The following is a 23857-nucleotide window of genomic DNA, read 5'->3' as shown; positions in this document are numbered from 1 at the left end:
AACATTTATTCTGCCCTCTTGTAAAATGCTGAAGTCCCTGCATCTACTTCTAGTAAAGGCAGGCAGCTTCTCAGAGACACGTGGTCCTCCAAGAAGCTGACCAGGTGTAGACAGTAGCCCCTTTGACAGAGAGAAACATGCTTGAGCCTTGGACTGTGCGCAACAGTCCTCCACCCATCGACAAGCCAGCTACTTCTGCCTCTTTGAATAGCACTCACATCAGACCTGAACGCTCTGCAGGGACCTCCTACCTTTTACACTATTAACCAAATAAAGTTTGAGAAAGCAAAGCTCACCCTGGCCCGCGAGGCTCGGTGGGTAGAGCGTCAGCGTGTGCTCCGGAGGGTTGAGGGTTCGATTCCCGATCGAGGGCGCATAACCGGGTTGCAGGTCCCATCCCCGCCCCCACGTCTCACCCCTGTCAGAGCATGTGGGAGGCAGCCAGTTGGTGTGTCTCTCAGCCGGTCGATGTGTCTCTCTCACGTTAGGTGCTTCTCTCTCTCCCCTTTCTCTCTCTCTCCCTCCCCCTTACCTTCCACTCTCTCTAAAATCAGTGGAAAAGATATCCTCACTCCTCAGGTAAGGAAAAAGACAAGACAAAACAAAACAAAACAAAAAAGGGAAGCAGAGTCTGGTTGCTAAGCGAGCTGTTGTGCTGATGGTCAAGACGCCGCAGGCCCAACGATGTCACTTCTCTGGCTCAGGTTAACAGAGGGAGAGATGAGGACACGACCACTTCGGTTGTTCTCTGCTAACTGTGTCATCTGGGGCACAGTCCGAGCACCTTCTCAAATAAGTGCCCTGCATCTGCCGACACATAATCGCAGTATCCTAATTTAGTAACTACTAAATCCTGCGGGGTAAATGGGTTTCAAGGAGCCCGCCTCGCGGCACCCGGGCCTGGGCATTCACATGGCGCAGCGCCGGGAGCGGAGAGAGGACCTGCAGCCACGCGGGCGTTCCGGGCAGTGTGGACACACTTGTGCTGTTTATACACCTCCAGCAAGGGAACGGGAAGAGCTGGTGCTTGGGGCGTATGAACAACACGAGTCTATTCACATTGTTCCAGAACAGCCTGATAACTAGGCTTCAATAAACCACAGGAAAAAATTACTTGGTTTCTTCAATCCAAAAGATATTAATAATAAAAAATTATGGAGAGTGTACTCTGTGCTAGCTACTATCCTAAGAGGCCTACCTATATTAACTTTCAATGAAGGATTTGGGAAATCACAAAACTTTGAAGGACATTTTAACTGGAATTTTCCAGAAGTATTACATGTGGTCTAAAATTATTTCCCAAAGAGAGATTTAATGAACAACACATTTAGATGCTCCTTCTTAGAGGCTCTCTCTTACCGCTGGTACATCATAGTATCATTTGTCTCATTTTAATGAAGTTTTCCTATGTGTCCGATCTTTCCATATGAAAGTGAACTCCTTCAGAGAGCAACAGTGTCTTCTTTCCGTTTTTACTCCTCTCATCTTGTCATGAGTTCGGCCAAGAGTAAATGAGGGGTGGCTAGGTGATTAGCCCAAGGACGTTGCTGTATCAAACACTGACAAATAAAATTCACACCAAGGAAAAGAGATAGACTCAAAGTAATATAAACTAAATGTGATTCCATGTAATCTTCATCATGAGAAAATTAATAGAGTCTACATTTCCTTAAATGTTTGTTTGTTTTGTTACAATTTTTTATTTGTCTTTGGTTAGTATGCTTTTCCTGTAAAACACTGAGCTGAATGTCAGAGAAATCCTCCTCAATTTGTCAGACTCCCTCAACAGGGAAATCATGACACAGCCAGAAATGACCTGGCTCATCCTCACCACTAGAGACTTTTCCCTAGAATTTAATCTCCTGGACGACTTCACTCTATGTTAGTTATCTCTGACAATCAAGAAAGCTCTAAGTACGTGGAACAACATAGATCTCTCCTCTACCAGAAAAACAATGATTCCCTTGTTGAAAACATATCTGTTTTGGGAAAAGGGCTTCCTTGGGTTAATAATTCAGATGACTGGTAATATATCCTGAATTCTTTGACACTGACTTTATTTAGAGACATAACTTTTCATAGGATATGTGGTCTGAAAGCTGATTATATCACTGACTTAGTTTCTACCACAGATTTAATTTTATACAACTAACATAACTGACTGATTTAATAACTAATATGAGTTTTTTCTTGAATTTAAAAAAAAACAAAAACTCCCTTCTGAAGTGCACAAAGTGTTTTTAATATATTTTAAATTAAATTTTAGATTTATTGGTAGCAGAGAGTCCCATCTCCCTATTTTCTAAATAAAAGCAAATGACAATGAAAGTCATAAATAATCTAGTTTAGTTTGAAAACCACCTTCCTTTTGACCCAGTGTCCCGGGTGTCCTTTCAGTGCCTCAGGCTGACAGTTCTCTGGTAAAATAATTTAACTTGATCTATATATTATTATGTGGTATGTTAACACATCCTAATGATTTTGAACCCTAAACTTAAGCTTCCTTTGGAATGAGTTGAGAAAACATGCCATTGAAAACTCTGGTTCACTTTTTGGCACTGATACTCAACTTTGCAACTGTCAAAAACGAAAAGATTATGATCATAAAATTAAGTTTCTTGGGGAATATTCTGTTCATGAACTGCCTCCTTCCCAGACTCCTCAGTTATTTTATTAGATCTGCCTCTACCCCAGCCTGTGAGAGGAGGTGCTGGGTTTCCACGCTCCAGATAAAGCCGGTGAAGAGGAGAGGACAGGAGCTTAACAACCAGGACCGAGAAGAACTTTGGTCCTCCAAGTATTTATTGGATGGGGTCACTCAACCAAAAGAGCTTTCAAGTTCAGTAGAAAATAGGAAAAGTATTGGCTTGAAATTCACACCCTGATTTCCAACCAAAAGTGAAGCATTTTTGAGAAATCTGTATGCACCCTACTGGATGCATCTCAGAGAGTGAGAGTACTTTATCTGGCCAGCAAAACAGGAAAGCCCCCTGTTGATTGACAAACACCGAGAAACGTCACGTCCCAAAAGCTCAGATTATTCATTGGTCAGCGTGCTCTTTTGGGAAATAAAATCAGAATTTCACCTTGCAAGTATAATGCCAGGTGGCAAATGATTCTAAGACAATCATCAAAGTATATTTGCCCAACAAATACATCAGAGCCAGGAGTTCATAACGGCCAAGTGAGCTAGAATACCTGGAGCCCCCCTTTCCTGTAGATGGAATTGACCATTCACTAAACGTCCTCTAGCCCTCCTGTTTCCAGACTTTTAAAGATCCTTGTCTCAGTTGTAGCTATGTTAAAATAAGGTAGCAGGTCCTATCCTTTCTAATCTTACCTGATAGGTCTATGATTGCTAAATGAGTCTTTAGGAACAGGTCCCCTGGCCTCTCTGGGCCTGTTTCGCACCCTATAGAGGGGAGATAATAGCGCTCACCTCTGAGGATTATCATTAGAATTACAAGAGATGATTGCCCATGACTGGCATAGCACCTGGCACGCCACAAACAGAAGGGATGGCAGCCACACCTATTCTTATCACCAGCACCCGGATCAGCCCCACGCATGCTAAGTAGTTTGGATTGATTCTTTACAGGAAAAGAGAGCCACTGGAGTTCCTGTAAGTGGAGGGAAGTCATGCTCATGTTTGTGTATTTAAGAGATATAACTGGTAACAGCATATCAAGTTAAAGAGAGCAAGAAATGGCTATGGAAAGACAGTTTCAATATCTCAGGCAAGACAGAAACAGGCATGAACTGAAGTGGTGGGTCAGGGAGAAGAGTGAGGGATTGATTCAGTCAAGATTACCGTGTGTCTGCCACTCGCCTAAGTGTTTGGAATGCATCTAAAACAGTGACTGCACTGCCACACAGTCTTTTTTTTAATTCTACCCGAGGATATTTTTTTCATTGCTTTTCAGAGAGAGTGGAAGGGAGAGGAAGAAACATTGATGTGAGAGAGACACGCTAATTGGTTGCCTCCTGCATGCACCCCGACTGGGACCGGGGATTGAGCCTACAACCAAGATATGGGCCCTTGGCCATAATCGAACCAGGGACCCTTCAGTCCACAGGCTGACGCTGTAACCACTCAGCCAAACCAGCCAGAGCTGCCACACAGTCTTAAAGATAGGCGGGCCTGCTCCAGTGTGGCGTTGTGTGAACCGAGATGCATGACATGCACAGGAGCTCCTGAAGCATCACTGGGGAAAGAGCTGGGGACTAAGAATATGTAGGTGTTCGTGTGGGACTGTCTGAGCCCACCATGACCAAGGAACAGCATGTGCCAAAGCCCAGAGGCAGAAGGAAGTGTTCTCAGGCCTGAGAGTCGTTAGGTACGGTAGGAATGCGGGGTACCGATATGGAGAGGTAGAAAGGGGAACTGAACAAGCAGACGAGAGCCAGCCTGTGGCGTCAAGGTGTCACACTCAGTTAGATGGGAAGCCACTGACAGACAGAGTTCAATCTGGAAAGTGACATAATGAGATTTCCATTGCAGAACATCCGTGCTGGGTAAGGTTACCACTGAGATGGGGTGAGACTAATTCCAAGGAGTCCACATAGCAGAATAGTGCGAATGCCGGGAAGAAAGGGTGAAAGCCTCTGCTAGGACAGGACAATAGGTCTGGAGAGAATGTGCTGGAATCAAGACAGACTATGGAGACAGAAGCAAGAGTACTTAGTATTCACTTGGGGATGGGAACAGGGGGAGAGTTGGATTATCAGGTTTCTGTCTTGGGAAAATCAGATCCAAAAAAGCATGTTTGAGGGAAAAGATAGTGAAATTGGTCTGAGACTCTTTGAGGTGGAGATGCATGTGGGACATTTAGGGGAAATAGTTGAAAACACAGTTTAAAAAGGAAGGGGGTGGTCTAGACCAATAGAAATATAATTTAAGCTGGAAGTTCAAGTCATATATATAATTTTTAATTTTCTAATAGCCACATGGAAACAGATAAACAGAAACAGATGACATCAATTTTTATAATGTATTTTATGTAACCCAATACATACAGAATACTATGATTTCAATAAGTAATCAGTATAAAAAATAGAATTGGCCTATTTTGTATTCTTTGTGTGTGTGTGTCTATAGTGTGTTTTTTACACTTAGAACATCTCTTTTATTGAATTTATTGGGATGACACTGGTAAACAAAATTATACGGGTTTCAGGTGCACAATTCCACAACACATCATCTGTACACTGCATTGTGTGTTCACTACCCCAAGCCAGGCTCCTTCCATCACCATGTATCCCCCCCAATACCCTCTCCCATCTCCCCCCGCCCCTCTTCCCACTTATAACATCTCCATTGGAGCCAGCCGGGTTCCAAGGGCTCAGGGGCCCCCTGTGGCTGGCGGCGCCACATTGGAGGGCAGAGCTCCAGACCTTCAGAGCCTGCGTAGGACGTGTGCATTCATGAGTGGCCTGGAGAGAAGCCTTCTATGAAGTTGTGAAGGAAGGAAAGCTTCTATGAAGGTGCAGGAAGGAAGGGGGGAGGTAGAGCTTGTGCAGTGGCAGGAGAGAGGGAGGAATAACCCAACTCTTCCTGACCTTGATCGTCCTATAAAGACGTGGGATGTGAGACTGGAGTCTCAGAAATTTCAGGAGACTTGGATTATCTGCGTTGAACTTTGATCCAACCAGGAACTGCTACATAAAATGCAGGGCCCCGTGCAAGATGAAAATAGGGAACTTCTTATTCACAAATTACTAATAATTTTAGGACGACAATCATATTATTAAACCCAGCACCTGGTCCTTCCAAGCGCAAGCAAGGTCAGGTGCAGATGCTCAGGTCACGGGCCCATGGAGCCAACCCTGCACATAGCCTGTCCTCCCGGCATTACACGTGAACGCTCTTGCCCTTCGTGACTCAAACCCAATGTATTTAATGAAATGATTAATGATTTTGAACTAGTGTGAGGTATCCTTTTCATAGCCACCCTTCCTGACCAGGGGAAAAGCAGTTTCTCCTCAGGCTGGGGTGCTTGGGAGGCATGAATCCTGGGGTGCCCTTCCCATACGCCCCACACAAGCAGGACCTCAATCCTGCCAAACGCTGTCCTCCTGAGTCCTGCCTCATGCTGAGGGGCCCACGGAAGCCCCAGCCTGGCAGGGATCTGGCAGCTTCTCATTACTGTCTCTTTTCCCCTCCCCTTCCCCTGGTAAGAGAGCATCCCAGAATGGAATTCAAAAGACTGAGGATGGGGAAGGAGAGCTGGACCAAAGGAACAGAGCCTGGGACCCCCCGCCCCACCCCGCACCCCATAACCACAGTAGCTGAGAGCCTGGGGTGGGTCGAGCTGCTTCTGCAGGTCTAGCTCCAGGCTAGTGTTTGAGGCACATTGTTTGGATTTTTGTATTCTTGGCTTTCTGTGAATGGAACGCTCCCGGCCTTAAAAATGCACAGCTAATGATAGATGTCAGGCTGTCCCTGTGGCACGTTCGGTATGAAAACGGGGATCTGCCTCAGTGAATAGCACCGAGCGCAAGGCGCCCCAACACTAACGCGTTAGCGCGCCCCCCACGCCCCTTGCTGTGACCTAGTTTCATTCTCCCTCGTCTTCACCCGCCTCTCCCCCTTTCCCTCCCCTGTCTCGCCAGCCTAGCATCATTTCTTTACCAGGTTATCGCAAAAATCCAGATTATAGTTGGAAATGCCATTTATTATATTTCATAAATAATATATGAAATGTTTATGATGTTATTTATTCTTGGTTGCTTAGTTTTTAAAGTCAGTAAGTAAGAGTGTCCTTTTCTTTTGAAAAGGGATTATGAATTAATTTTTAGCATTTTGACATCCTGTAACTGATTTTCCCTTTGTATGTGCTTGTCAAAGACAAGGTTCCTCCAATTCTGCACGAAGTCCCTCTGATACTTCAGGAAAGGAAGGGTCAGTCTGGGCAGGAGCCTGCGGGGACCTATACAGTGAGGTCCAGTCGCGGGCCTGGCCTCCATGGGCATGCGTCTTTCAACCGCAGGTTTGGTACCTGAAAAAGGAGGGTGCTGTGCCAATCAGAGAACCATTAGTTCAATTATATGAAATAATTCGTGCAAAGTACACACAGCAGTGCCCAGCCCATAACTGGCTCTCAATAAAAGATATCTATGCCCTCAGTAAGAATCTCCTGGGATGAAAGAGAAATGGGGATGTCCTGGAGGTCTTGACATAATAAAGCTTGACTGGGCCCAGAGCAAAAACTATGTAAAATTAAAATTAATTTCCACAATAGATGAATAATTTTAAAACTTCTTAATATAAAAACTGACCAGGCTTTCTGCTGATCACATAAGTTCTTAAAGTTGAAGTTTAACTTAAAACTCAAGGAAACTTCTAAAAGAGTCTAACAACACTACCTTTTGGTCTTGACTGGGTTATATCAGACTAAGGCAAACTAACTTTTGGGTCATAAATTACACAGAGTATGAACTGCAAGCACAACGTTAGGGTAGGATGGGGGAGATCGCTATTTTTAAAGATCCTGATGGCAAACAGCCATCCTGCCATTTATTCTGTTAAAATAGAAGAACTTTAATTAATCCTGCAACCCTAAAGTCCTCGCTGAAGAGCGCAGTACAGAATAGAATCTTTTCCCAAAAGATCTTCTTGCTTAATTATGTTTTTCTTGGGCTCATCTAAAATTAATCTTCCTGTTACACAGCGTTGATCTACAGGGTTAGTTAAGAATGCAAAATAATTGTAAGTATTCTTGTAAATAACAATAATAGCCACAATTCACTGAATGCATACTGGGTCAGGCAGCTTGCCAAATTCCTCAAATACCTCACATTGACTGTTCACAAAAACACTCTGATGAGGGTATTATTCTGGTTTTATAGAAGAGGAAGCAGGCTCTGAGAAGCTAAACAGCGCACACAGGGTCACCCATGTGAGGAAGGTGGGATTCAACTTAAGTCGGCCAGATTCCAAACCCCAAACGCTAACATTTTTCTAGACTGCCTGTTTGTGGGAACTACAGACCAGCCAAAAGAAAATGTCATAACTCTCATTCCATTGTCCTCTCTATAGTTTTGTTTGGGGCTCTATAAAAACATTTATTTATAATCACACACCAATTTTCTTTATTGTCAAAGACCAGAAATAGCACAACAATAAAAGGAGGCAGGGAGGAAAAACAACCTAGACCGTCAATCATGGCTGTTTCTTTGTGATGAGATTGTGGACAGTTTTCTTCTTTTTACTTATTCATAGTTCCTGCATCTACTTTAAGTCATGAAAATTTCAAAATAGGGAGGTGAATATAGAGGAGGGCCAAAGGACACTTGTGTGCCACCAACCAGCTTTATAGATCTCATTATAATGTTACAATTCTAAGCAATAGAAATTGAAAACAGAACAAAATCTCTGGTTATAAATATTTTATCGATTCCTTTTTATTGTAATAATTTGCCTCCACTTTACTTTGGGAGGTTTTGGGAAGATGTAGCCCTAGAAACAGACCACTGACAACTTGAGTTTCTGTGCTCAGCATCAGGGGGCCTGTTTACTGGTGTCACCTCTGGTGTTACCTCCGGATTAGGAACGATTAGTTCTACTTTGGAACCAAGAACAGTTCAACTGGAGTTCGAAAAGCATGAAGAGTCTTGGAACTGTGTACATGCCGAACAATTCCCCTTTGTTAACAACTGTACTTTGATCTAAAAAAGAAAGTGGCCACTCTGAGAGAGTGTATTTTAGGGGGGAAACAATCTTATTTCTTCACGTTTTTGAAAGAATACTTAGTTTTATCTATAGCAAGTTTAAGCACTGACATTTACTTTAAATTCCATTTCATGGGTAAGTCTGAACAGACTAGGTGAAAGAGATCACCCAAGGCCTTTATAGTAAGAAAAATAAGAACATAAACAGCAATCCTCGAAGCACTCACTGGTCAGTCTGCATTACATGGCCTGCCTCGCCTGCCTTTGTTCGCCCATTAATCCGTCTCTCACCTTTCACCGGCCTGAGGTAGCTTTACTGTGAGTTAGGCACTGAAGTCTATGAGGAAAACAAGTTCTTGCGCTCCTGGAGCTTATCCTCTCCAGGTTTATTTATACTTTGTATGTGAGGCTGCATTGCCCAACTCATGAATATATGAGCCTTATAAACAAAATGTGAAGTTTTTCTTAAACATTTACCATATCCATAAATGTGTTTCCCCTATTTTGTACTCTTTTTTATTGATTTTTTTAGAGAGAGAGAGAGAGAAACATCAATGTGAGAAACATCAATCAGTTGCCTCCAGTACACAACCCACCTGGGGATCAAACCCACAATCTGGGTATGTGCCCGGACCAGGAATCAAACTCACCACCTCTCGGTGTGCAGGGCAAAGCTCCAAGTAACTGAGCCACAGCGGCCAGGGCTCCCCTATTTTGTTCCTCTGTAGGTGGTGAATTTACGCATATCACTGGGTGATGAAAAATGTGGCACGTGGCAAAAGTGCACTCATTGTAATTCAAATGGACTTAGTTTTTAAGTTGTATCGCGAATTAGCGTGCTTTTCAGAATTAATACTTAGAAAAACCTTGAAGGTTGTTTATGAGAAATGCCGTTTCAGTGTCATTACCAGCAGCACACCGCTACGCTCTTAAAAGCACGACGATAGCTTTTATTACCTTTCCCCTGTACTCATGGTTTCCAACTCAATGTTCAAATGTTTCAGAGGACTGACACTGCTATTTATAACCAAGTGCCACAATCAGCTCTCCTTTCCGTGTATATGATGTGGAAGAGAAAAGCGATTTCCATGGTACAGAGTGGGTGCCAAGTTAACGAAAGTGGCCCACTTCAGGAAAATAGGAGCAGGGAACCTTGAGTTGTGCCCTAAATTAATAAACTCAGTTGTTAACAGTCTTGACATTAAAATGCTAAAGTTTCTTTTACATGAAGTGTCCACCTATAAGTGTGACAGTGCAAATAAATGGAATAAAATGAGTCCATAGATTTTTTTGACTCTGTCAAAACTGAAACAACTCCAATGTTAGAGTCACTCAGCTACTCAGACATCTTGTAATAATTCCCGACATTTATAGTCCTAATCTATTTTGGACAAAACCATTAGCACATATCCAACAGATGAAATGACAAAGATACATTTATTTTCCTTGTCGGAGCCACAGTGATTATCACGTAAGTGAGAATCAGGGCTGTTTTAGTTTAAATGTGCCTTTGTGTGTGAGTCTGGACACTAATCAGTGCGTGTTAATAGACTGATTTACTTACCTCATTGTGTTTGTGTCTTACATCTTACCCAGGCGAGTTCCTCTTAGAACCCAGTTAACATAACCACTGGAGCAGTGAGTGCAGATAAGTAATAAGAAATAAGACCCCGAATCTGCGATCTCCTCCAGGTCGGTGAAACTAGAGCCATGTTTCATCAGCTTAGAAATTAGCCAGGACCATTCATAAACCCCTTCACCACACAAGGTATCGTGTTTCTTGTTGAAACAGAAATGGCAAACACAGCCCATGAGAAACTGCTCACTTTGATCTGGAAACAGGGCAAGAGTCTGTAGGTATTTATATGTGTAGCGAGAAATCTCAAGTTCAAAATCAACCTCCAAACGCACTAAGACGGGGAGAAGGCGGCGGAGAGGCAAGAACGGCGGCAGAACTACATGACCGCTCCTCGCCCTGTGCATTTTCAAGAGTTCTTTAACATGCACTTTAAGGGGAGCTTAATGAAACAGTACTATAGAAATCAAGGCGATTTCAGTGTTCTGATGCCTGTCTGGAATGATTCTGTTTTAAGAAACATGTCTTCTGAAGGCACCCCACAAATTTATCCTTTTAAAAACAAAAATAGAGATGAGTTTGTAAATAAAGTTACGACTTTATTTGATAAATTATACTTACGTAATTTATCATATTGTAAATATATATCTTTATAAATCGTTTATAAATATATCTTATACAATATAATTAATATATGTATATAATTATGTAATATATGAATTATTATGAATGTAACCTAACTGATAGGATAAATTATATTTGAGAAAATGAAATCACTGTGACTATATTTTGAATAATTTCTGCATGAATATCTTTATATTTAATTCAAATTCTGGTAAGATAAGCTGTGATGAATGAGAATGAGTTCTCTTCAGAGATAGATAGTAGAAAGAAGGGCCGGCCGGTGTGGCTCAGTGGTTGAGCACCGTCCTATGCACCAAGAGGTCACTGGTTCGATTCTTGGTCAGGGCACATGCCAGGGTTGTGGGCTCCATCCCCAGTAGGGGGCGTGCAGGAGGCAGCTGATTGAGAGAACATCGATTTTTCTCTCCCTCTCTCGCTCCCTCCCTCTCTCTCTCAAACCAATAAAAACATATATATTTTTTAAAAAGAGTAGAAAGAAGACAGTACCGTTCATTTCCTATGAACAATGCAAATACCTAAGAATCCTCCCCAGGCAGCACAAAACTAAGCTTTAGAAATGGACCTTAAGCTGATCTTTGAGGGTGAAAGGGAGAAAAAGAGCAATATTATGTTCACTGGGAGGATAAACTCATCACAACAAAGATGCCCTGCCTGGCCTAGACCCGTAAGCCACACGGGCCTCAGCACAGCCGGAGCCCTCGCCCGCCGTGCTCTGAAAAGAGTCACGTACTCACTCACTCGTGTTCTTTGGTTTGTAGGTTGGGGTGTTTGTTACCACTTGAAATTTCCAGCACCTTGCGGTTACCCAAAATAGAATGTGGTGCAGAAGTTCACCTTGGAGTCTCAAAGGCGTGTTCAAATGGGCGCAAGTCTCTCAAAAAGAGGCCAAGTGGATAGATCTCAATCGGTAACACGAAAACAGAGTTCGCGTTACCGAGCGGTGGAGCCACTGCAATTTATAGCTCAGGTTTGGCCACAGGTGATGGGCGCCGTTTGTTAAGACCTTTCCAATTCCTTCTTCTCTTACCCAACGTTGCGTGTGCAAACCTAAAGGTGACCTCAGTTTCGCCCTCTTTATCTGTCTGTGCAGGTAGCATGCATTACGGGGTAGAACTGTAAAACCTGCCCAGTAAGTGCACCCTAACATAATGCTATAAAATGAACTCAGCCGCAGGTTTCAAAGTTTTACTAAGCGATCCCTGTATTAATAAAAATAATTTCTCACTGAGAATTACCTCATTTTGTGAGCCATTTTTCTAATTATCCTAAACGGTGTTATTCTCTTTTGATAATTAATTAATTCCAAGCTCACTTTATTCCACTCAAGTGCCTCAATTAAAATGCACCTGATATTGAACTATTGAAGTTCCAAATTGTACTGATTTTCTCTTTAGGATAAGTGTATTAATTTCTTTCCCCCGCTGAATCCCTTCTCACTAAAATTATAGCGAATCCCATCTTCTCTATTCTGTGCATTTCCTTTTCTCTCTCACAACCCTGTCTGCTGCAGTCGAAGCCCCCGCCCGGTGCCTCAATGAGTCTACTACTGTGAGGAGCGTTAACCTCTGAGTTCATGGGGGGTTTGAATAGCAAGTTCCTTTCAGCTGCTCCCAAGCAAAAGAGAGTGGCAGTGGGTGCTGGGCTGTTGTAACTGGTGCTCCCGGTCTCCAGTGACAGGACCCCACGGGAATCCTCAGCCCACCTCAGATGTAGAAGATGCTGTTGAAATGGTGCCTTTGAACCCCACTGGGATGATGTTCTCAGACTCTGGCCACAGTGATCAGTGGCTTTCCTATAAGGCAAGCCTCCACACCCTGATTTTCTAACTGTAAAGGGAATGATCAGGCAGGTTTGTGCTGTTCCTTCCAGCTATGATTCCAAGTTAAAAGAAAGGTAAGGAGTCCGAGAAACCAAACTCGGTGCTGAAAGTCTCCAGACTATTTCCCGGCTGAGACATGTTGGAGACAGGGACCTGGAGTAAAACTAGCACACGAAACCCGCCCCTCTAGGATCAGTGTCACTGGATTTAGGCATCAAACCTAGGAATCCTCAAGGTGGAGACACCCAGTGTGGGGAAGAGAGAATGTGCGTGTGTGTGTGCGCGCGTGTGCACACATGCTCACACTCGGGGTGGGGTGGAGAGAAATCAGATCTAAGTTTTATATAAAAATTCCCGTGAATTAAAAAAGTCAGACAAAGTTAACAGAAACCACGGACCTAGGTCATGACCACCTTTCTACAAAGAAAGACAATGTAGGTGATATATAAAGATAGCCCCATTTAAAGATGCTCCTTCTAATCCCCTCAGGTAGGTAATCACTGCGACAGTCTTTCTCTGTCCTTCACAGCTTGACTGTCCCTTCTAAATATATTACGTGAGGACAATGTCTTTGATTTACTGAACACGGTCCAGTTTGTGGGTGCCCGTCTCTGGCGGTTTGCACTCGGGCGCATCAGGCCTCCTGCGTGTCGCGGTGGCTTTAGTTTCCCGGTAGGGGCAGCCCGGCCTCGCTCTGCTCGCCATGGACTCGCTCAGCGTGTCGGCGAGCAGACGCTGTGCCAGGAGCCGGCCACACGCGTGTTTGCAGAGGGTGTCCTGCCCCAGGAGCCTACAGTCCCATGAGAAAAGACGGGCAAAGAGCAACACCGACGTAGCAAACCCTTTCCTGCAGCCGGCGCTTGACCGTTACTGATTTTCCACACGGTCTCGCTTAATCCTGTCCAAAGCTCCCCAAAAGGTAGGTGGCGGAGTCTGTACTTATAGGTGAGAAAATCAAGGCTCAGGCGGCTTAAGCAACGAGCCCGAAGTGGCCGAGCTGGCCAACGGGGAAGCTGACCCTTGAGGCCAGCTCTGCCCGATGCCAAACCGCTCGATTTCCTGCACTGTAATTCTTGCTCTGATAAAGGATGGCCCTGCTTCCACGGTTATCCACTGTAATGGCCCCAAATGGGTGGAAGGCAGTGTGCTTTGCCTGTTTGTTATGGAAATAAATAGGACTGTGACTGCTCCTCCCACCTGCTGGGGGACTAATACATGTTCACAGGGACTTATAGTCGATTTTTCCAGCTTCCTCCAGGTTATACCTTTTAATACCAACATCCCTGCTCTTCAACCTTCTGCTACTCAGAAAATAACTTGGTAATAATGTTGTTGCTTTAAAGGGGCTGTTACCATCAACAGCAGACAAAGCCCTTGGCAACAATGGGAATTTTCTTAATCTCGTTGTTTGACAATTCCATGAATTCTTGTTTAAAATTAAAATTTTAAAATTCCACAATGCTCTGAGTGTGAGCTCTCTGAAATACAGGACAAGGAAGTTCAGTATCTACACTTGTCGAATCTATTCCATTTTCCCCATCAGCAAAGTGAAAGGAAAGATATTTGCAGAGATCAGTTAATATATTTATGAAGAATTATTTTCTATGTGATTTTTAAAAATTACTAATGATTACTGTGGGGCCAGGGGTGGTGGCCATGCATCATCTTCTTTGATTCTCTTAAGGATGCTCTAAGGTCACCGACAGCCCCGCTTTTCAGATGAAGAAACTGAGACTCAGCGATGGTGCCTAATTCAAGGAGCTAATAAGGAGCAGAACCAGAAAATTTAACTGAGGACTATTCTCAAAACCCATGCTTTTAAGTACGTGTGTTGTACATTGATGAGATAATGATCGTAATGGCAATAACCGTAATTCACGAATGCCTATTGCATACCAGGCATTAATTAAAGAGCTTTGCATATATTAACTCATTCTATCTTCATAACAATCATAGGAGTGAAGTATTGCTATGATTCTTATTTTGTTAATAAGAAAACTGAAGTTCAAGGAGACTCCAGTGACCACACTGCTGGAGGCAGAGAGTCAGATTTCATGGTGGCCAATGGCCTCTAGAACCTTGCTCTCAATCGTTATGCTCTTGGAAAATGTGGACAGAAAGACAAACTACTTTATATGTAACTGCCTCTCATGAAATGAGATGTGTTAGCATTTGTCTTCAATTTTTTCAATGTATGGTACTTAATCAGAAGCCATGAGACAAGAAAGCTTAAAGTAATTTCCACATCTGTATGTGTCTTTTGTTTTATTTAAAACTGGAAAATTATTGGCTTCCTAATCCACCAACCTTCACCTCTGATAACAGTCACCACTTTAGGAAATCATAAGTGGAAACCTTAAAGGTTATTTAATATTCAAGCTCAATACATTACTAGCCTTGACTCTCTTTTGAAAATCACTCTTTCTCTAACAAGGACAAATTCCATCATACATTGAAATGACCCTGTTCAAAGTTTTCTGAACAATGCTCTGGCCATGTACATTGGGAACAGGATAAACAATGGGTTCCTGTTTTGTATTTCCTGTACATTATTACTGTGTTTTTATTTCTCTTAATATCGCCAATCATTAAATGTTAGTTTTAGGAAAAAGGAGCCAAATACTTTACTATATTTAGAGCCAAAAATATTCAAATGATGCAGCAGCTAGGGCTTCAGACAGAATGGCTCTGTTTTTCATGGCAATTTTCACTCCACTAGGAAATGAGAATGGGCTGGAACCTGAAGGCCGCAACTGTTGGAAGTGTTAGTTGTTCAAGTCCAGAAGTTCTTTCAAAACTTCTGAAACTATCTTTGCCATGATGTCTTAATGGCAGGCCTAGCAGTCTACAACCGTCTTTCAGACAGCCTGACACGATGACATTGTTCTTAGATGATTGTGTCAAGTACGTTTCCAGCTTCAACAAACAGGTTACCTCGAGACAGCCGTTTTACCAAGGAAGGGGTTGATTTGCCCCAAACACCAAGAATCCCAGAGTGTGTTCAGCTCTGCTCTCCAGCCCTCAGCAGGTGCCTCCCAGAACAGCATCTGCATCTCCGTCAGCTGAGTAAAAGGGCATGGCAGGTTCTGTGTTGTTACTATATATGTGAAGTGTCTTGCCTATAACTTATTAGCCAGAACAAACTGCAAGGGAATCTGGGAAGGTAACTTTTAAATTGGCATGTTATCAGGAGTCTATAGTAAAGATCAAAGCAAAAATGGATTCTTAATAGATAGATAGCAGTGTCTGCCACAACTGTGTTATATACTTCATTTTAAAGAGCAGTGAGTATGGAAATAGTGACTTGATTGTAAAATACAAGGTATCACTGAGAAACTTTAGTCAAAAATGATCAAAAGCTCACGTTCGTTGGGCACATGAACTTCGGACCCGTAAGAACAGTACCAATTTTCTCAAGGACATTATTCTATTCATTAAGGTAGACAAGGTTTAAAAGAAAGTTTTTTCATAATCCTTGCATTTTAAAAAGTTTAGTTTTCCTGTATCATATGAAAAAAAAATAACTGCAATTGTGACAGGAAATAATTCATATTCTCTGAAAGACATAAGTAGATTGGAGGAAACAAGAAATATAGAAACAAGAAGTTTTTAATCCTGTGCTTAACATAATTCAAAGAAGGTGCTTTATAAATATCTGTTGAGTAACTGCTGACTCCATCAGTTTCTTCTACTTCTGGACTTAGAATTAGTTTTAACACAGGCTAAAATGAACACATGGATTACTTATGGGTCAAAAAAAGCAAAATCATGATAAAGAACACCAAAATTTTTCCTGGAAATAACAGATCAAAGAAGTCTGATTTCCACTTTAAAAAAAAAACAAAGAACCGTAAAGAAGTGCTTGCTGAGAAAGAGGGCAGAGCCAAGGCGGCACCACCATCAGCCTTCTCGGGCCTCCACTGGAGACCAGTCCAGTCCCGGCTCAGCCCCAAGACTATGAACAAAGATCCCCCCCTTTTTTTGTAAAACTGAACTATCATTACTCATTCCTTGACATTTCTAACACGCCTCTCCCATACCATCTTATTTCTTGTGTTTCCTTTCGTGACTAAGACTATTGTTGCTGTTTTTAGTAGGTTGACCTTGCTGGGTAGAGCATCCCCTCCCAAATTTTTCTGTATCTGGCTTAAAAGTGAGAATATTTGTAGATACAGTGAGGCAAACAAATGAGGCTGCCGACAGCCGCAGGTGACTGGGCCAGGAGCTCCAGCTGCCCGGGTCCCACCCGCTCACCTGACCACAGAGGGCAGCAATATCCGTTACCCACTAAGGTCTCACAAAGAGGAAGGTCTGGGTTCAGGGACCGAAAATACTAACGTGTTCAACCTCCACAGGTGCCCGTTTCCAGCTTCATTCATTTAGAAAGAAGTTGTGCTTCTGCACTTGATATAATGAGGCTATTGTTCCTTCCTAGCCCTTGATGGCTGTCACCGATTCCATATTGTTCTGACTCATTTTTCATGCCTGAGTTTCAAGGATACTTTTCTAACATTTTATTTATGTGTGTGACTGTCCGTGTGAAATTAACCTTTGTGGTCATAGTCATGATGGAAATGTGCCATGGATTGTTGGGTTAATTAGTTAATTTTCTGAATGCCTCAGAAAGACGTACTTCGTGCTGTGCCTTGGTGATTTCAAAGTGTTTTACAAATTTATAAACAACATATACAAATAGTACATTTTCAAACATTCAGAAGCTGTAACAAGTATTCCTCTGCCCAGGGTAAGAGAGTTTACACAGCCTCTTCTAAAACAATAGGGCAAAGACCAGCCCCCAGCCTGACTCTTGCCCTGTCGCTTCGGCCACATAAAGCTCCCCTCTCCTCGCCTGTTGAGATCATGTGGCCCTTTGCGGTAACAAGGTCGCAGATCTCCCAGCTTCTCGGTCAGTGACCAGTGATTCATTGTATGGTTATAACTAATACACAATGTGCACATGAGAAAGGGTTTCATGCCACAGGAATGACAGTGGACTGACCAGTTAGAGTTGCCGGTGTGATACTTCATGTCTGTCTGTCTTTCTGCCTGCTCATAAAGTATTTTATAAACATCATCAGATATATCTTGCGAAGATCCAGGGGGTACAACTGTCTAGCAATATATAGACAAATATGTAATTAAATCAAAAACCCTGATTAGAAGAATGTTTTACCAGGGACCTCAACAGAGTGACTAATACACTCTAGTAGAGCATTACATGGTTGTGCAAAAGGTCTGGGACGTGCTGTCTGAGATGGGTAACCTGATTTATTTCCAATCTATTTTAGAAGATAAATGCAGATTATTAAGATAATAGATTGTATTATACCCTGAGGGGCAAACAAGTGGCACCTGCCTCTTATGACAGCTTGAAACCAAATATGTGCTACAAAGCAATAGATTTCAGAGACCTCTAGTTGGAACAGCTGCTTAGTTAGAAAACATAGTTTTTTGCTTTTTACAGGAGAAAACGCTTATTTTACGAGTTCTGACACATATGTAACAAAAACGTCCTTGTGTGTTGCTTAATGCCTTCTGCAGAACTTATTTATTTATTCAACAAATACATATTGAGCAGGTGCTCTGTGCCAGGCACAAATGCGTGTGGGGGGAATGCACACGATAGACAGGAAAACAGCAGCCCACAGGATCAAGGAGAAGTACATGAACCAACCACTCAAATAAATGGCACTGAACTTGACCCCCACGGGAATCACAAATACGATTCTTCACGAAAAAAACACCACCACAAAGCCTTGACCTTGGCCGGATCAGGGAAGCCCTTCCTGAGGAAAGCACGCTGCCGCGGAGGGCCCGAGGAGGCACGGCATGAGCTGCCGAAAGGAAAGGTGTCCCCCGAGAGGGAACAGCACACACAAAGCCCTGAGTGCGGCCAGGCCAGGGGCTGAGAGAAGGGCCCAGACGCTAGGAGAACTGGAGCTAGAAGGACGGCGGAGGGAAGTGGGTGGAGATGGGAGAAGATACCAGGTCTCGGAGAGTCTTAAGTAGGCCACTTTTAGAAAGCTTATCTTAAAGATTTTTATACCATATCTAGCAACTGTGGCACAGGCTCAAATGTAATGGAATATAAATATCAAGAAAAGCTAAGTCATGGTTACATAAAACAGCAGAGGCACTTTTTAATGCATATGGGATCCAGATAGTACATCTAACAACATACATTTTAACTAGGAAAGTGCGTTTTAACAAAGGTTTTGTTTTGTTTTTTTAATATGTCTTTATTGATTTGAGAGAGAGGATGGGAGAGGGAGAGATAGAAACATCAATGATGTTTCATTGACCGGCTGCCTCCTGCACGCCCCCTGCTGGGGATCGAGCCCGCTACCCGGGCCTGTGCCCTGACCGGGAATCGAACTGTGATCTCCTGGATCCTAGGTCGATGCTCAACCGCTGACCCACGCCGGCGGGGCTAACAAAGGTTTTAAGAAGTTATTTCTATATAATCTCTTGCACTTGATTATAGTTCTTTAATGGCTCGCTAAGATTATCACCTTATTTGGTGAAGCCCAGCGCCAAATGGCACATGGATGGAAAGTCGCCTCCTAAAACACATTTGCTTCACAGCAGTAGTAGGTAGAAATGATTGGACATATGATTTGACAACTTTCAAGTGATCACACCTGCAGATGTAGCTGGTGAGGGGGGTGCCCAATGTCACTTACATAAGTCCAAGCAAAGGCACAGACCTCAGAGTTAGGAAGGCTTTTATAGCCCAGTTCCTCTGCCTGTGCCCCAGGGCACACGCGTAGAGCCCCGCAGCACGGCTCTGATATGCCCACTCCTGTGCGTTTATTCATTGCCGAGCTCTCAGCACACTGAGGCTTGTAGACGGCGTGGCTGACGCTAAGTGCACGGTGCTACCGGGCATCATCATGTTTGTTGCATGTGCTTCACTTTGTTTCGTGTGGTGGCCGCAGATACGCGTAAAAGGTGGCATTACACCTAATCTGAGCCTGCATTTTGCATCCACCTCGCCGGGTGGCGGGGGCCCACCCATGCCTTTCACCAGCGTTATCTGATTTCTGTGGTCCCCACAGCAGGCGAATCTGACTGCCTTGTCAATCCGCCTTTGAACTCACTCCAGTGTTTCAGGCAGTCTTGCGGCCTCTCCCTGAGCACTAAAATATCTAAGAGAATGATACACTCTTCTCTGGACTCAGACAACGCTGCTAAACGACATGGCCACAAAGCCCTCAGGCATTTAGAGTGCAACTCACTTTTCAAAGGACTTCGGTGGGGGGGAGGAACATAACCTAGAAAACAATATTCATGGGAAAGCTACATTCATTTCCTTCCTCCTGTGATCCTCTCAAATAATAGGAAGTGATGAGGAATCAATTGAGAACTCTGAGTTCTCTTGGGAAAAAATTTAAACAACTCTCAAAGAGCTCTCAAAATACATGTAGTCAAGAAACCACACACGCACATCCAAGTCCCTGGAAGTCATCGTGGTATCTGAAAAAAATTACTACCTTTGGTGACCTGTGGAAACCTGCAGAGTTATTCTACTACATTTTAGTTACTTAACCAACAATAGCATTTACAATGTGCCAGACACTTCCGCATTTAAAATATCTATTTTAATCCTCACAGCAACCCAATGAGATAGGTCCTTGATAGAGAAGGAAACTGAGTCACACGGAGAGGAAGTCACTGCCCACAGCGGCAGGAGCAGTATTCAAACCCAGAAACACCATCTCCAGACTCTCTGCTCTTAAGTATTACTCTTTTTTTTAACTTTTCTGAAACAACCAACCAATTAAGTGAGCCTTACCTTAAAGAGTTGTCCTGGACCAACATCAAAGTCATCACTTGGGATCTTGCTCAGAAGGGCAAACTCTCAGGCCCTACCCATACCTACTGAACCAGCAAGTACATTTTAACAGCATCCCCAGGGTATGTGTACATGCGCGTTGAAATATTATCATTTCACCGTTATACCAATATGAGAAATTAATTTGGTAGTGTACATTCTTTTTCCATAGTAAGTCTTCACAGCCTAGTGTGCATTTTACACTTATGTGCTCTCTCAGTTTGCTAAGGGCTCAGTTGCACCATGAACCTGCAATATTGGACAACCGAGTCCTACACTTACACAGTGATAACAGCGCGAGCTTCTACTGAGTGCCTGCTATGTGTCAGGCATTACTTAGCCAAGCAGCTTGTGCGTATTACTTACAGAAGCCCTACCACAGCTCTGTGGATTGGCACTGTTATTACCCCCACTCTATACAGAGGAGGGGTTATGCCCAAAGCCCTATGTAGTGTTTCACCAATATAAGAAGCCCACTCTAATATAAGCATTTCCCAATTATTTTAAATCATTTTGTTTGTAAAAAAGAGAGAATGAAAGAATATAAATAAACAAAATCATTAACATTACTACAATTAGTACAATTTTTAAGGCATCAGTAGCTTACAAAAGGCATAGTAGTTGGGTAAGTAGGGAAGTCCAAATTTACTATCTTCTATCCTTTTAAGATATGCCTAAAGTCCAACATGTACTTTTTTGTGACATCAAATCTGTTGAAAGGTGCTTATTGACAGGCTGGTTGATCAATAGGGTCCTTGGGGAACAAAGAAGACTTTGGGTGAGTCACATGGGAGGATAAGATTTATTCTAAATGGAAGCAGCTAGCAGGGTCATAAGCTGTTCAAATGCAGATTTTTATACAAAATGACTTTAATAAGAAAATCATGCACCACATAATGACATGTAGGTCAATGATAGACCACATATATAATGGTGGTTCCATAAGATTACAATGCAGCTGAAAAATTCCTATCGCCCAACGAAGTCACAGCCTTCATAATGTCATAGGGACACACTGATGTGTTTGCAGCGATGGTGTAGACAGACCTACTGTGCTGCCAGTCGTCTAAAAGCGTAGCACATACAATTATGTATAGTACATAATAGTTGATAATAATAAATGACTATGTTTCTGGTTTCTGTATTTACTATACTATCCATTTTATTGTTATTTTAGAGTGTACTCTTTCTACTCATACCAAAAAAAAAAAGTTTACTGTTGTTAAAAAACAAATTTCAACTGAGTAGATGTAAAGGTCTAAGTGACTTTATTAAGTGATTTATAAATCGGGCAACATCCCATCCAGCAACTAGAAAGGGCTCTGGGGCTGGTGCAAAATGGAAGGGTTTTATGGGAAGAAGGGCAGGGCAAGGGAACTATCTAAAAAAAAGAAATTATTATTTTGGGGCAAGGACACCTTTTCTTTGGGAGTAGAGAGGGGAAGGGTTTTTATCATGCAGATTATCTCTCCTTTCTAAGGGAGGTGGAGAAGGTCCATGTGACAGATTACCTTACTGGTGCTTGACCAGGAAATTCCAGACTGGTTGATTAAGATTCCTTTTCTGGGAGAGGTTAAAACTGCAGTTAGATCAGGTATTAAATCTAGGTTTGGTATCCTGGGCTTTTATCGGGAGTGATGCCATTTTGGGGCTGTGATTTTTCTTTAACGCTGTAAAACAGTGTGCCATGTTAATAGGCAGTAGCCTCCGACATCTCCTGTATTTACTGCATCTCTTGATAGCATCATTTTTCTCTTGTGCTTGATTTAATCTCAGTTGTTTTGTACAATAACCTGCTGTACAAGTCTGTAGCCTAGGAGCAAACAGCCTAGGTGATTAGTAGGCTATTCCATCTAGGTTTGGGTAAGTACACTCTGTGATGTTCGAACAACAACAGAATCGCCTAATGACATTTCTCAGAACATATCCCCATAGGATTGTGGTTAAATGTAAGGCAGTGTATTGATGAGCAAAATAGGCAGTTTGGAATTTAAAAATAATGATTGACTTAGTAGTTAAATAGTTTTTCTTTATTAGTTTCCTTAATTTCCATATTTTCTCAAGGAAGGCCAATTTTTAAATGTGTTTTCTTTTTTTATTGTAAACTACTATAAGGAAGAAGTAAAAACAATTAAAAATTTTCTATCTGAGACTAGGTTTCCATTTTTTTGTCAGAATTACCATTTATCATTTTGACCAAGTATGTAAATATCCTAGTTTAAACTGACAGATATTTAAGACATATTAAAATGTGACCAGATAAAATAAATGAACAGAAAAAATGCATTATTCTACAGAGATTTTTTTAAAACCCTGCTATATATATATTTAAACAAAGTTAATCTTATTTTAAAAGTTTGATTAGATATTTCAAGATTAAGTTGTAGTTTTTTTATATTTAAATATCTGCATAGATTTAATATAAGTGTATTACACTGAAGGATTTCACTCTTTTACCATAGAATTTGAAATAGCAATCATATCTTTTTTTTTTTTTAATATATCATGCATAATCCTCAGTATTTTCTATAATCAGTTTCAGTGTCTTTACTTGCAAGGACAGAATCGGATTCGATCTAAGCGTCTGGTCACCAACCATCATATTAACTATCAACTGTATCATGGTGGTTTTTACACTGCACTAAGATCATAGACTCTTTCATTCTCCTTTCACCTCTCAGCAGAACTCAGAGGCTGCTAAGCCTTCTCTTTGTTATGGGGAGTAGGGAGTTGAAAGGATTCCTGGCTTCATCCACATCGAATAAAGGCTTTTATAAAAATACTTCAGTGTTTCCTTTGCAGGAAGTAACTAACTTTCCTTCTTAGGGGTACAAAACGCAGAATGAAGCAATGGAAGCCAGGTGTTAGTCTGATGACGCATAGCATCTTCCTTCAGTCATCGTATAAAGAGATCTCATCCCCAATTGCTATGGTTTGAATGGTCTCATCATGTGAAAAAAGAAGCTGTAAAAGTTTGTAACAGATCCTGTCTTTATTCTTGCTGCGCCATGTGCTGTAAACCATTGGAAGCAGGGATGCTGTTTATTTTGCCCACTATATTCTCAAAATGCCTGGCATATACTAGGTTAAAAAGTACTTGTTACAAATATTTGCTGAATGAATGAAGGTATGAATGAGTGAGTGAGTGAGTGAATGAATACAACTTGTAAATCTTAATTTATAATTCTAGAAACAAAACGAACGGTCGTAGTTTGCTGGTCACTGTTGGTGACTGAATTATTTCTTCATTGGCCTTTGGAGGGAGAAGGGGGATTGGTGTCTGCATCATGTCACTGAATGGTCCCCAGTCTCT

General features: G+C 42.3%; 1 protein-coding gene across 8 annotated transcripts in view; it reads left to right on the top strand.

The window, feature by feature from the left end:
• Positions 1 to 23857, top strand: part of SORBS2 (sorbin and SH3 domain containing 2) — a 172815-nt gene that overhangs the window by 5617 nt on the left and 143341 nt on the right. The gene's annotated exons all lie outside the window — the stretch shown is intronic.

This window comes from Miniopterus natalensis, chromosome 2 (assembly GCF_054644295.1).
Source record: "Miniopterus natalensis isolate mMinNat1 chromosome 2, mMinNat1.hap1, whole genome shotgun sequence".
In the NCBI taxonomy this organism is placed as follows: Eukaryota; Metazoa; Chordata; class Mammalia; order Chiroptera; family Miniopteridae; genus Miniopterus; species Miniopterus natalensis.
Note: the sequence above shows the minus strand (reverse complement) of the source record. Positions and strands in the feature narration are given on the sequence as shown.